Below are 13,304 nucleotides of genomic sequence, written 5' to 3' on the forward strand. Positions count from 1 at the left end.
TGGCCTTGCAACTTGAAAAAGTTCCAGCTTGTCCTTGCAACTTGAAAAAGTTCTACGTTGCGCTTGCAATTTAAAAGATCCGAAGCTCCTCAACGTGACCTACGCTTCAAGGGGATGAGGGAATAGCAAGCAGCCTCTTTAATTATCTTCCCCTCAGAGCTTGTCCCAAGTAAATGGGGACTCCGTTGATCAAGCAAGCTTTCTGACACCTGGTTCTCAACACAACCGCGGGTAAATAAACAACACAGCAATAGTTTCCGACATGTATTTACAATATCATGTTTTACTGTAGTGTGGTTATTATGGAATACATACTTATTCAAACAGGAAGTTTAGGTATCATTGGAAGTTATTAACATATGAGAATCTTTTCGGTATTTTCCCAGTTGTTTTTACGATGTTTAAAATCTCCTACTCTTTTGCTCCGCTGTGTTATTTCGCGAATCTAATTATCAATATCTCTTTTTGGGATGTTTTTTTATAAAAAAAAAAAAAAATTTACTATAAATTCTAAATCAACATTCTCTCACATTCAGTTTCCCCACCCACCATTCATTTCTTCAAATTCAAACCAATATCCCCTTTCCATCCTTAACGAGAGAAGGCAAAGGTCTCTCACTGATGATGATCTCTGCTTTCTCCTACTTCGTCAGTCGTATTTATACGGTAATCTGGGGGCGGGGCCTACCAGCGAACGTCACAGACTCCCGAGACGACAGGAACGATTTAGAAGAATCCCGAAGAAATATTGCATCAGAATTCGCGGCGTTTCTCACGACACGTCGGCGCCTGCCAAGTTCCATACCCCACCTGACGTTTCTAGAACAATCATGAGAACAGGCACCTCCAACACGTGCGCGAATGCCTCTTTGCTGCAGACCTACTTGAAGAGAATGCATTTTCATTTCCTTTAACTTATCATTCGTTGCTATGAAGCGATTACCATGACAGACGGTCATCGGAAAATACTTTGTTTCTCCTGCAAAGTCAATTCATCCGGACTGTCGATGATAAAATTTCCATATTCCAGCACGAAATACATTTGCCTTTTTCATTGGCAAAAGAGTTGTGTTAATTTATCAAAACGCTCTCACCAACATAAAAGATTCTGGTATAAATATAAATATTTTTTTCCCTCACTTCTATACATACACATGGCTTTGAAACTCTCATGTTTCATTTGTTGTTTTTTATCATCTCTCTCGTACGTACATTCTCCGTTTCATTCATGCATACTGGGTTGCTTTTTTCTTTCAATAATCTTTTAATATGAATTCTTTGTATTTATTCCTAATTATGATCTTTTTAATAAGGGAGTGTGTGAGAAACTGTCATTATATAATGATTTCTTAGTTTATTGTCCATTTTGTGGTTTGTGTTCTTCATACATCCACATTCATATTCATAATGCTTGCAAGTTCATACACCTGGACATGTTATAATATCATGGCTTTTGCGAAATTAATATTTTATCTCTCCTCTAAAATGTGATAGCAAGGACGCGGCTGGAGAGAGAACAGACTATTTGTCAGGACCCCGTTTGCATAGATATCATTCTCTCTCTCTCTCTCTCTCTCTCTCTCTCGTTTCTTGTAGAGCTGAGCATGTTAGATACGATGACATACTTCTGAAAAGCATGAAATTTGTTACTCTCAGCGAAATCTGTCAGTCATCAAATTCTGTGTTCTAGAGTACGAAGGCGTTCAGCGCCATTCCGGAAAAAGGAGCTCAGAAGAATTTTAATTTGGAACAACAAACACTCGGTCTCTTTACTCAGTCAGTCTTCTCCCTCATTTTCGTGTGCCATTCTGTGCTCATCCTTTTGTGAGAGAAAGCGCTTCTTCCTTTCTCTTACAGAAAATAGGAGTCAACAGCTTCATTTCAGTCTATTTTCTATAGGATTGCAGAAACTGTTTACAAAGTCAACAAGATAATATAGACCAGCAGTAAAGTAAGTCTGCAATATTACTTGTGTTCCTGTGATTTGGGAATCATTTTTCTACTAATAAAGTATTTGGTGTGACGTATGTTTTTGCGCACAAAAAAATCAAGTTAATCCTTTAGACCGAGATTAGCTCTCTAAAAAGACTAGACTCAGTGTTCTAGTCCTCTCTAAATAGGTGAGTTAGATGAAAATATAACTCTGGAAACAACATGGATGCTGCTTAGTAAAAGGGCAAAACACTACCATTGCCTTGGAGATGAAAGTACGGTGTTATGCTCATAGAGAGAGAGAGAGGAGAGAGAGAGAGAGAGAGAGAGAGAGAGAGAGGGAGAGAGAGAAACTGGCGATTTACAGGATGAAATGAGAGAGCGTCAGTGTACCCAAGGCTTATCATATCACCACAGCCCCCAGGCGAAAAGGTTGACCTCGAGCAACAGGTAAGAGAATCTCCATAAAAAGCCTCATAAGGGGAAGAGGGTCCAGTCAGTTTAGCCTTTAAAATGAGGGAAAGTGGCGCTTACTCCTTAGGCAGAGGGGAAAGAAGTTCTGGCATCTCATTACGCTTGTTTACCTCAGACCCGAAGAAAACAACACTGCCTGAATTTGAGAGTCGTCCGATATCTCCTCAGGTCAAGAATATTAAGGAATTTCTGACCCTAAATTCGTCTGTATCAAGAAATTGATATTTTTTCGTACTTTTTAAATCATGGTGAAGCACTGAGAAGGGCATGAGGGACTTTTTCCTTATACTTAACACCCCTTCAGGGATGGCAGACACGCCCCACGAAAAGAGGCAGGTTATAAAGATTCTGGAAACACAGAGGGCCTCTGAGAAGTCCAAATTAATACAGCTGAAAAGAACAGAATAGCATACCAGATTTAGACCAAAGGCCAAGCGCTGGGAACTATGAAGGCATTCATTGCTAAAATTTAAATTGACAGTAAAAGGATTTGAAAGGCGTAACGGAAGGAAAACCTCCCAAATGCACTATGAATCAGTTGTTAGGAGAGGCTGGAAAAGACGATGGAAGAGAGAGAATATGAACGGAGGTACAGTAAAAGGAATGAAAGGGGTTGCAGCTAGGGGACGAAGGGACGCTGCAAAGAATCTCAAGTAATGACTACAGAGCACTTAATCCAGATGAAGGGAATTCCTCTCACATTACTGTTCCTTAAACAATTTTAAAAGCTTCGTTTACAAACAGACATCGTATTTATAGACATTTCAGGTAACTGCTCTATTCAGAGTGAGGAAATCCTCCCCTGAGGAAACCAAAGTGAGGAAAGAGGTCTCGTTATGGCCTCCATAACCATTTGGTCATTGATCTCTCTCAAGACTAAAGGGTATTATCCTTCACGCAGCTAATTTAAGGAGAGGACCCACTAATTATTCTCCGTCATCGTCCTGTAGGAACCTACAAATTCCCCTCAGCCGACAGAAGGCCCCAATTAGGTTCCCGTTTCCTTGGTAATTTACGACGTAAATTACCATAACTTCTTAATCAATGTCTTCCTGGCTTCTGTTAGGTAGGGTGACCGTATTTCGGCTTGTTTATGCTTTACAATTATGTAAATATTTTTCAAAAGTAAAGTTTGTTATAAGCCGTTTATATAATTTGAAAGTTACACCCACCGGCTGCTGTGGTTCAAAACAGATGTGTTGATGATGTTTGACAGAAAACTAACACACATATATATAGATACACACAAACTCACTACACATACATACATACATACACACACATATATATGTGTGTATACATATGTATGTGTGTGTGTGTGTGTGTGTGTGAGTGCACGATGAAGAGAGAGATCTTCCTCTGAAATGATATATCCACAATCTGAAAATAAGTTAGAACAGTTCAGCCTTCCACAGACTAAGATGTCATGAAAGCTGTGGGAACCAGAAGTTCGTCCGGCGACCAATACCACTCCATAAAAATTGGGCTCCCAATAAGTCTTATGACTTTCAAGAATAATTGATTGAATGGTTTCCTGAGATTAATAATGGTTCGATTCAAATCACGGTTTTAAAAAAAAAACGAACAATTAACTTGTCTGAATTGATGTTTATTTTTCGTTAAGATTCTTCATGACGAGAGAGATAGCACTAAAAGTCTTTTTTTGCAACCATCTCTGTATATCAAACTCTAGTCAAATTGATATTGCAAATCGCTGACGAACACGATGAGAGTTAACATCAGGAAAGAGAAATTTAACGTTAATTTGGTGAAGTGTCCTTCAGAATGACTGACATATCAGAATTCGGAACGGAAAGCTGATATCACAGCTGGAAAAAACCTGATTTCAGTTTGCTCTGATGAACTCTCGAGTTGATCTGAATTTCAGGTCTATCACAATTTTAGTCGGAACAGTTATTTCCCCTTTATGATTTTAAAGAGACTTGTTCTAGATACAGCAACACGATCTCTATGTGGATGAATAAAATAGATACACGGCTGGCTTGAAAAAACAAAATATTACTTTTACCTGTGGAAAACCAACACTGAAAAATAATAATTTTACGTGCAGTATTTTTATTTACATTGATATATAAAGAACTTATAACATAAGATTATTATTTCACCTCAGAAAAAACATTATATAAATGCGGAAATAGATCACAGATGAAGTATAATAAAGGTTCATCATCTCAGCAACGATGCTATTAAATGATGACTGCCTGAATTCCCTTTATGTTAAATCAATCTGTTTGAACTGATAAACCGAATAGAATAGAATATACAAATTAGACCAAAGGCCAAGTTTTGGGACCTATGAGGTCATTCAGAGCTGAAACGGAAACGGACTGTAAGAAGGTTTCAAAGGCGTGACAGGATAAAAATCTTTCGCAGTCGCACTGTGAGGCAACTGTTAGGAGAGGGTAATGGAATAAAGAGAATATGGACGGAGGTACAGTGAAAGGAATGAAAGGGGTTGCAGCTGGGGGCCGAAGGGTGGCGGCAAATAACCTTAAGTAATGCCTACAGTACACCGCATGAGGTGCACAGACGGCACTGCCCTCCTACGGAGCTGATATATTGAGAAATATTGTCATGAATAAGAAAGAACCTAGCCACCTGGGGGGGCAACCAAGTCCTTATGGGTGCCGGTCCCAAGCCCGGATAAATAGGGAGGGTTGGTGTCAGGAAGGGCATCCGGCTGTAAAAATCTGTGCCAAAACCAAAAATGGAATGAGCCGAAATATGGAAAGAGGTAATGCTAGGGCGTACTCCGTAAACGACGCACAGAGACATCGCCCTAACTCTGTGGTAAGGCGAGGGCTACTGCATCAGGAGCGGGTGCAGCTAAAGAAGCGAGCTCACATTGGGTTCAGAGTATGTCAGCTAAATGTTGGGTCCATGACTGAGAGAAAAGAAAGTAGATGTTGTGTGTGTGCAAGAAACGCGGTGGAAAGGAAATAAAGCTAAAGAGTTGGGAGATGGATATAAGCTATATTATAGTGGAGAAACAAATAAACAAGGTAGAAATGGAGTTGGCATAGTACTGTCTAGTGAACTAAAGAAATCCCGGTAATAGAAGTGCATAGAAAGAATGACCGTATCATCAGATTGAAGATATGTTATGGAGGAGAGATTCTGAATATTATAAGCGCATATGCACCACAAGTTGGTTGCACAGAAGAAGAGAAGGGAAATTTCTGGAGAGACATGGATGGAATAATGCAAGAACTGGAAGAGCAGGAGAGGGTGATAGTTGGGGCAGATTTGAATGGCCATGTCGGAAGTGAAAATGAGGCGATTGGGCGGGTGCATGGGGGCCATGGATTTGGGGAGAGAAACCCAGAAGGAGAGAGTGTAGTGGACTTTTGCTGTGTCATTCGACATGGCAATAGTAAACACATTCTTTAGAGAAGAAAAGGGAACACCTAATAACATATAGGAGTGGGGGAAGATTCTCCCAGATAGACTATTTCTTGTATAAAAGGATAAATCTGGTGGAGGTCAAGAACTGCAAAGTTATTCCAGGCGACCATGTAGCCCCCCAACACAGGCTGCTATGTATGGACTTGAAGTTGAAAAGGGAAAGAAAAACCAAAACTAAAGGGATAGGGAAAATTAAAAGGTACGAATTACAGAAGGAAAGGGATAAGAAGAGAGAGTTTAAGAGGAGGGTTTTTGGAGGATATTGATATAGGGATTGAGATGTTCAAGAATGGTGGGCACGAAAATGCAGCGTAATAAGAAGGCATGGAAAGGAGCTGCTAGGAGAGACATCTGGTATCATATGGGAAGAAAAGGAGAGTTGGTGGTGGGATGACGACATTGAGAAAGTAGTAAAGATAAGAAGGAGGCAAAGAAAAGATGGGAAGAGTTACAGTCAGTGGAAGACAGAAATAGGTACAGAGAGGAAAACAAGGTGGTGAAAAAGGTGGTAGCCCAAGCTAAAGCAAAGTCGTATGATGATGTGTATAATGAGCTGGGGACAAGGAAGGATTAAAGAAGATGATCAAGCTATCAAAGGCTAGAAATAAGAGCACCAAAGATAACACATATCAAACAAATAAAGGATCAGAGGGTGTAGTGCTTAGAAAGGAGGAAGACAGTTGTTAAATGAAGAAAATAATAGACTAATAAGAGAGGATGGGCAAGTGAACATTGGCATGGTAATGAGGTTTTTGCTAGGCAAGAGGTACTAAATGCACTGAAGAAGATGAAGAATGGGAAGGCAAACCGGACCAGAACATGATCCCGGTGGAGGCATGGAAAGCATTAGGAGATGAAGGAGTGGATATACTGTACGATCTTATGATAAAGATCCTTGAACAGGAAAAGATACCAAATGAGTGGCGTGGGCGGAAGTATATTGATCCCAATTTTTAAAGGGAAAGGCGATGTCCAAGAGTGTGGTAATTATAAGGGCATTAAATTGATGTCCCACACTTTGAAGATACTGGAAAGGATGATAGATGCTAGACTGAGAGAAGAAGTACAAATAGGTAAAGAGCAGATGGGATTTATGAAGGGAAGGGGAACAACAGATGGTATATTTTGTCTGAGGCAGATAATGGAGAAATTCGGGGAAAGACAAAGGGACCTACATATGGTATTCATTGACCTTGAAAAGGCTTATGACCGAGTCCCGAGACAAGAGGTATGGAGGAGCCTGAGGGAGAAGATGGTGCCAGAGAAGTATGTGCGATTGATACAAGAGATGTACCGGAATGTATTTACCAGAGTGAGGAGCAGTGTTGGGGAGACAGAAGGTTTTGAGGTGAGAGTAGGATTACACCAGGGGTCGGCTCTGAGCCCATTTATCTTTAACATAGTGATGGATGTTATAATAGAGGAAGTAAGGGAGACAGTACCATGGAACATATTGTATGCAGATGATATTGTTCTGTGTGCAGAGAGCAGGGAAGATCTGGAAGTGAAATTGGAAAGATGGAGACAAGTACTGGAGGACAGACAGATGGAGAAATAAGTAGATCCAATACAGAATATATGTGTACCACCACTGAGGGGGATGATAGAGAAAGTATTCAGCTTGGTGGAGAGCAAATAAGGAGAGTTGATAAGTTAAGTATTTGGGATCTTTTGTTAACGCTGGAGGAAGTATGGAAGAAGAAGTAAAACATCGGGTACAGGCAGGCTGGAACAACTGGAGAGCGGCCTCGGGAGTTCTTTGTGACAAAAGAGTGCCGCTTAGGTTAAAAGGAAAATTTCACAAGACGGTGGTAAGAACAGCAATGCTGTATGGTACGGAAACAGCAAGCATGAGAAAAGCAGAGCAGAAGAAGATGGATGTGGCAGAAATGGGAATGCTTAGGTGGATGTCTGGGGTAACAAGAGTGGATAGGATCAGAAATGACTACATAAGGGGGTCAACTAAGGTGGTGGAAGTATCAACGAAAGTGCAGGAGGGGAGGCTGAGATGGTATGGACACCTGTTGAGGAGAGATGAGACCACGCTGGGAGACATACTATGGGGGTGGAGGTGCAGGAAGAAGAAAAAGAGGAGACCAAGAAAGAGGATGGAAGGACTGTGTGAGAGAGACTTACATGAGAAGGGAATTGATGAGGCAGAAGCACAAGATAGAAATAGATGGAAACGGCTCATCCGAAACGGCGACCCCATATAAAAATGGGAACAAGCTGGGAAGAAGATTGTCATGAATAAGAAATAATGAAATAAAAATTTTCCATAGAAATTCTAGAAGCAAATATGTCTATATATTTTTACACTGACGCTAAAAAATCTAAAACACACAAAAATGTCTCCTCCCACCAAAACAATATTTGGACTATTTTCGGTCTGGATTACCACAAAGCCTGGAACCTCAGATAAGGAGAACACAGTTCTAGTGATTGAATTCTCCTAAACTACTATGCACACATTAATAAGGAATCCGCGTCCTAACTTTATCTTTTTATCCAAAATTCTCCTTTGTATTCAGTCAAATTAACATAAAATGCAAAGCAGTTCTCCAGCGTTTGCCTGGGCCAACAAAAAGGAATGAAATGCCTCTTTGCTTTTGAGACAAAAGGCAGAGAGAGAGAGAGAGAGAGAGAGAGAGAGAGAGAGAGAGAGAGAGAGAGAGAGAGGCTTAATAAACAAGATTGGGTCAACTTGCTTTTCTGTTTGTCTTTTAATGCAGAAGTTTCTTCAGGGTAATAGTGTTTGAATAAGAGATAGGAATGAAAGGCCTTTTTCATTTCAGCATCCACTGAAATAATATTCCACTACAGAGACGAAATATGACGAATAATAATGTTAGAAGCCACTTCTCCAGGTTTTTTTTTTCCCACATTGCATATTTATCAAACCTGAGACAATAACTTAGCAAGACTTTTATAATTAGAATAAATGTTGGCGCTGACAAGAATCCCCAGAGGCAATTATTCCGTCCAGCCAAAACTTTTTGTAATTTTTTCATTATTTTTTCTTTCATTTTGAAATCCTTGTCCACGTGGGGGCCAGAAAAGGAAATTAAAGAGAACAATTAAACTTAAAGTAAAGGTGATCGTTTTCTATGTCATTCACTAAATAGAGAATGTATTAGAATAGAACAGAATATAGATTTTAGGCCAAAGGCCAAGCGTTGAAACCTACGAGGTCATTCAGTGCTGAAGTGGAAATTCACATTAAAAAGGTTTGAAAGGTGTAACAGGAGGAAAACCTTTTGCAGTTGCAAAATGAATGAATAGTTAGGTGAGCTGAGAAAAGTCAGATGCCAAAAAGGGAATATGAACGGAGCTACGGTAAAGGGAATAAGTAGCAAATATAACAAAAGGCATTTAACCAAACGGTATAATTCCAATGTCCCCTTATCGAGGTCGTCAGGTGAAATGCATCGACGAATATCACCGATGACTGAAGGGATTAATATCATCCAGCGGATAAAAGGAACCGAATTCGTCCCATTTCCTTCATGGCCGATATTTCGATGTCGGTCATCTGCCCAAAAGGGGAAACCGAATTAGCCGCTTTATGTTGTACCTTCACCAAACGAGAACCCTGACATCGGTCATGACTCGGTTTCATGGTGAGGACTCACTTCCCAAGGAAAAAATTCAGTTCCCAAGATAATGATTCAGTTCCAAAGGTAATCAGTCAATTCCCAAGGTCATGATTCAATTCCAAGGTAATGATTCAATTCCCTAGGCAATGACTCAATTCTTAGGAAATGACTCAATTACTAACAAAGACTTCCATTTATCCCAGTTCGTGGAGACACGAGGCAACAGAATAAAGATTATTCTACAATTTTATTTTTTATAAAAAAGCGTGAAATGCGACATTTCTCAAACCGATTGATGGTTCCCTGAATATTACACGCTGAACATTGCATTTCAAATGCTCTCTCTATTAAGGACATAATTTCAGGGGTTGGGGTGGGGGGGGGGGCGGGGGAGGTTTCTTTAAACCCTCGCTCGCCTGGTTGCTGAAGGATCAATGATTCAGGGACTTCGTTTCCCATTCCTTTTCAAATGTCGCTTTTTCCGAATGCTCCATTTCGTTCCTGCCGACTCTCGACTCTTTCACTATTTACTCTCTGATACGCACACTACATACATACATACATTATATATATATATATATATATATATATATATAATTATATATATATATATATATTTATATATATATAATATACACCAGAACATCTGCCTCTTCCCTAAATAAAAAGTAGTGGGGACCTCTCCCTCTGATGGCTGGAACTCCAAATCCATTAGGTAAAGCTGCACTGACGTTCCTGGGTTTGAAAGATCCAATAGGTTCGCGCCCTGGTCCAGGCAAATCTATTATTGAGAAAAAATTCCCCTTCGGTAGGCATATATGAAAATATATTAATTCCGAGGTAGGAGTGAATTAGATATTAAAGGACATTGTAGCTCGATATATGTATATGAATCACGGAAATGTGATATGACTTATAGATTGGCTACGTGCTGTCAAAGAAAAAAAACACTACAAACACTACCGGAGTCGAGGTGGGTTGATGTTGTCTCCAAACCACTAATTACCTGCGCGCGAAAGGTATATGAGGGAGAGAGGCGACATGAACTTTTAGCCTCTCGCGGTGGTGTAGTAGGTAAAGCTTCACTGACGTTCCTGGGTTTGAAAGGACCCATAGTTCGCGCCCTGGTCCAGGCAAATCTATTATCGAGAAAAAATTCCCCTTCGGTTTAAGCATATATGAAAATATATTAATTCCGAGGTAGCGATTAGATATTAAAGGACATTGTAGCTCGATATATGTATATGAATCACGGAAATGTGATATGACTTATAGATTGGCTACGTGCTGTCAAAAGCACTACAAACACTACCGGAGTCGAGGTGGGTTGATGTTGTCTCCAAACCACTAATTACCTGCGCGCGAAAGGTATATGAGGGAGAGAGGCGACATGAACTTTTAGTCTCTCGCGGTGGTGTAGTAGGTAAAGCTTCACTGACGTTCCTGGGTTTGAAAGGATCCATAGGTTCGTGCCCTGGTCCAGGCAAATCTATTATCGAGAAAAAATTCCCCATTCGTTAAGCATATATGAAAATATATTAATTCCGAGGTAGAGCGAATTAGATATTAAAGGACATTGTAGCTCGATATATGTATATGAATCACGGAAATGTGATATGACTTATAGATTGGCTACGTGCTGTCAAAAGCACTACAAACACTACCGGAGTCGAGGTGGGTTGATGTTGTCTCCAAACCACTAATTACCTGCGCGCGAAAGGTATATGAGGGAGAGAGGCGACATGAACTTTTAGCCTCTCGCGGTGGTGTAGTAGGTAAAGCTTCACTGACGTTCCTGGGTTTGAAAGGATCCATAGGTTCGCGCCCTGGTCCAGGCAAATCTATTATCGAGAAAAAATTCCCCTTCGGTTAAGCATATATGAAAATATATTAATTCCGAGGTAGAGCGAATTAGATATTAATGGACATTGTAGCTCGATATATGTATATGAATCACGGAAATGTGATATGACTTATAGATTGGCTACGTGCTGTCAAAAGCACTACAAACACTACCGGAGTCGAGGTGGGTTGATGTTGTCTCCAAACCACTAATTACCTACGCGCGAAAGGTATATGAGGGAGAGAGGCGACATGAACTTTTAGCCTCTCGCGGTGGTGTAGTAGGTAAAGCTTCACTGACGTTCCTGGGTTTGAAAGTAAAGGATCCATAGGTTCGCGCCCTGGTCCAGGCAAATCTATTATCGAGAAAAAATTCCCCTTCGGTTAAGCATATACGAAAATATATTAATTCCGAGGTAGAGCGAATTAGATATTAAAGGACATTGTTAGCTCGATATAATATACTATATATATATATATATATATATATATATATATATATACATATATATAAAATATGCATTAAACTACAAATGTCCTTCAATATCCAATTCGCTCTACCTCGGAATGAATATATTTTCACATATGTTAACCGAAGGGGAAATTTTTTTTAGCTGATAATTTCGTCCTCTCGTGGGTTCGTTAATATGTATGCATATGTATGTATGTATTTATATATACATATATGTATATGGGTTCTCATCAAAAACCACATTACAGACAAAAACCTAAACCTCAGTTCCCCTGCCCTCCCCCCCCCCCCACCCAGCCCCCTGTTGCCCCTGAGGGCGTGACTCCAGAAAAGGTGGAAGGTCCCTAAGATCCCACCGCCACCTCAGAGTGACGCCCTTGCAATCAGGGGTACTTATGCCAGCAATACCACCCACTGAGTGGAGGTCACAAAACCCCCTAAGATCAAGGCGGGGCCATTATATTCTTTTGGTTTGAAGAGAATGACAAGTGATGTTTTGAGACACTCTGAGACGAAGGTGACAGGGCAGCGAGTGAGTCTGTGCAGGGATAGACCGAGGCAGAGACTCATAAGAGGGTGTCCCTCTGACTACCTGTAGAAGAGAGCCTATTGGGTAGTCAGTTTGGTTATCGACATGAAAGGGAATGAATGGGTTAGCCATTTTGACCTCTGAGGAGTCGTTATCCTCGGTCAAATCATCCTATGAACGGAGTATTATCTGGGGGATGAATTGAATTACTTCTGGCGAGAAAACACGATGATTGGGACAGGAGAGATTTCTGTCCATTATTATACGACTATACATTTCGATATAGAATCTAATACTGATTATTTCCTGAAAGGATCCATTTTTTAAATGTTGATGGTTATGAATATAGCTTCCTAGTGTCCCTACGTTGCCCAGGCCAGAGGAAAACAAGACTGAGAATGTGAACAGACCATTTATTTAATTTTGGAATGCAAATTACAGTCACTTCATAATTATAATGACTTCATTGTTCTGTAGCCCCACTGAAGCCATTTCAGTGTACCCATACATCAGGAAGTGTTCCCACTGTCCTACTTTGAGCCCCAAAAATGCTCTAATGAAGGACAATGCAAAACATTCTTTTAAATTATGCATTTATGACCTCATATTCGACGACTAATGATCACCGCAGTAAAAGTGAACTTTGGAATATTCTGGTCAACAAGATTTATTGGCCACAATTATAATTTCATTTCGGGTGGAAAATTGAGGTGCCTTTGATGAGGCTTCTGTTGTTATAGTTTCATATTTATATATCTTTTAGACAATGGCCACTGAACAGTTATCCAGTTACGTTCTATAATTACAGGTATTTCAATATGTGCTGTAATGCATGTACTGTATATCATGTATATTTTTCATAATAGGTGTATGATACAGAGGTTATATAGAAAATTGAGAAACTTAGTAATGTGATATACAACCAGATTACCCATATACCTAACATAATAAAAAACACATATCTCCCAAATCAATTATCCTACAGATCTAACTGTTCTGTAAAGTAAGTTAATAAAAAAGAACCTGAAATCAT

This window comes from Macrobrachium nipponense, chromosome 33, assembly GCF_015104395.2.
Source record: "Macrobrachium nipponense isolate FS-2020 chromosome 33, ASM1510439v2, whole genome shotgun sequence".
Classification (NCBI taxonomy): Eukaryota; Metazoa; Arthropoda; class Malacostraca; order Decapoda; family Palaemonidae; genus Macrobrachium; species Macrobrachium nipponense.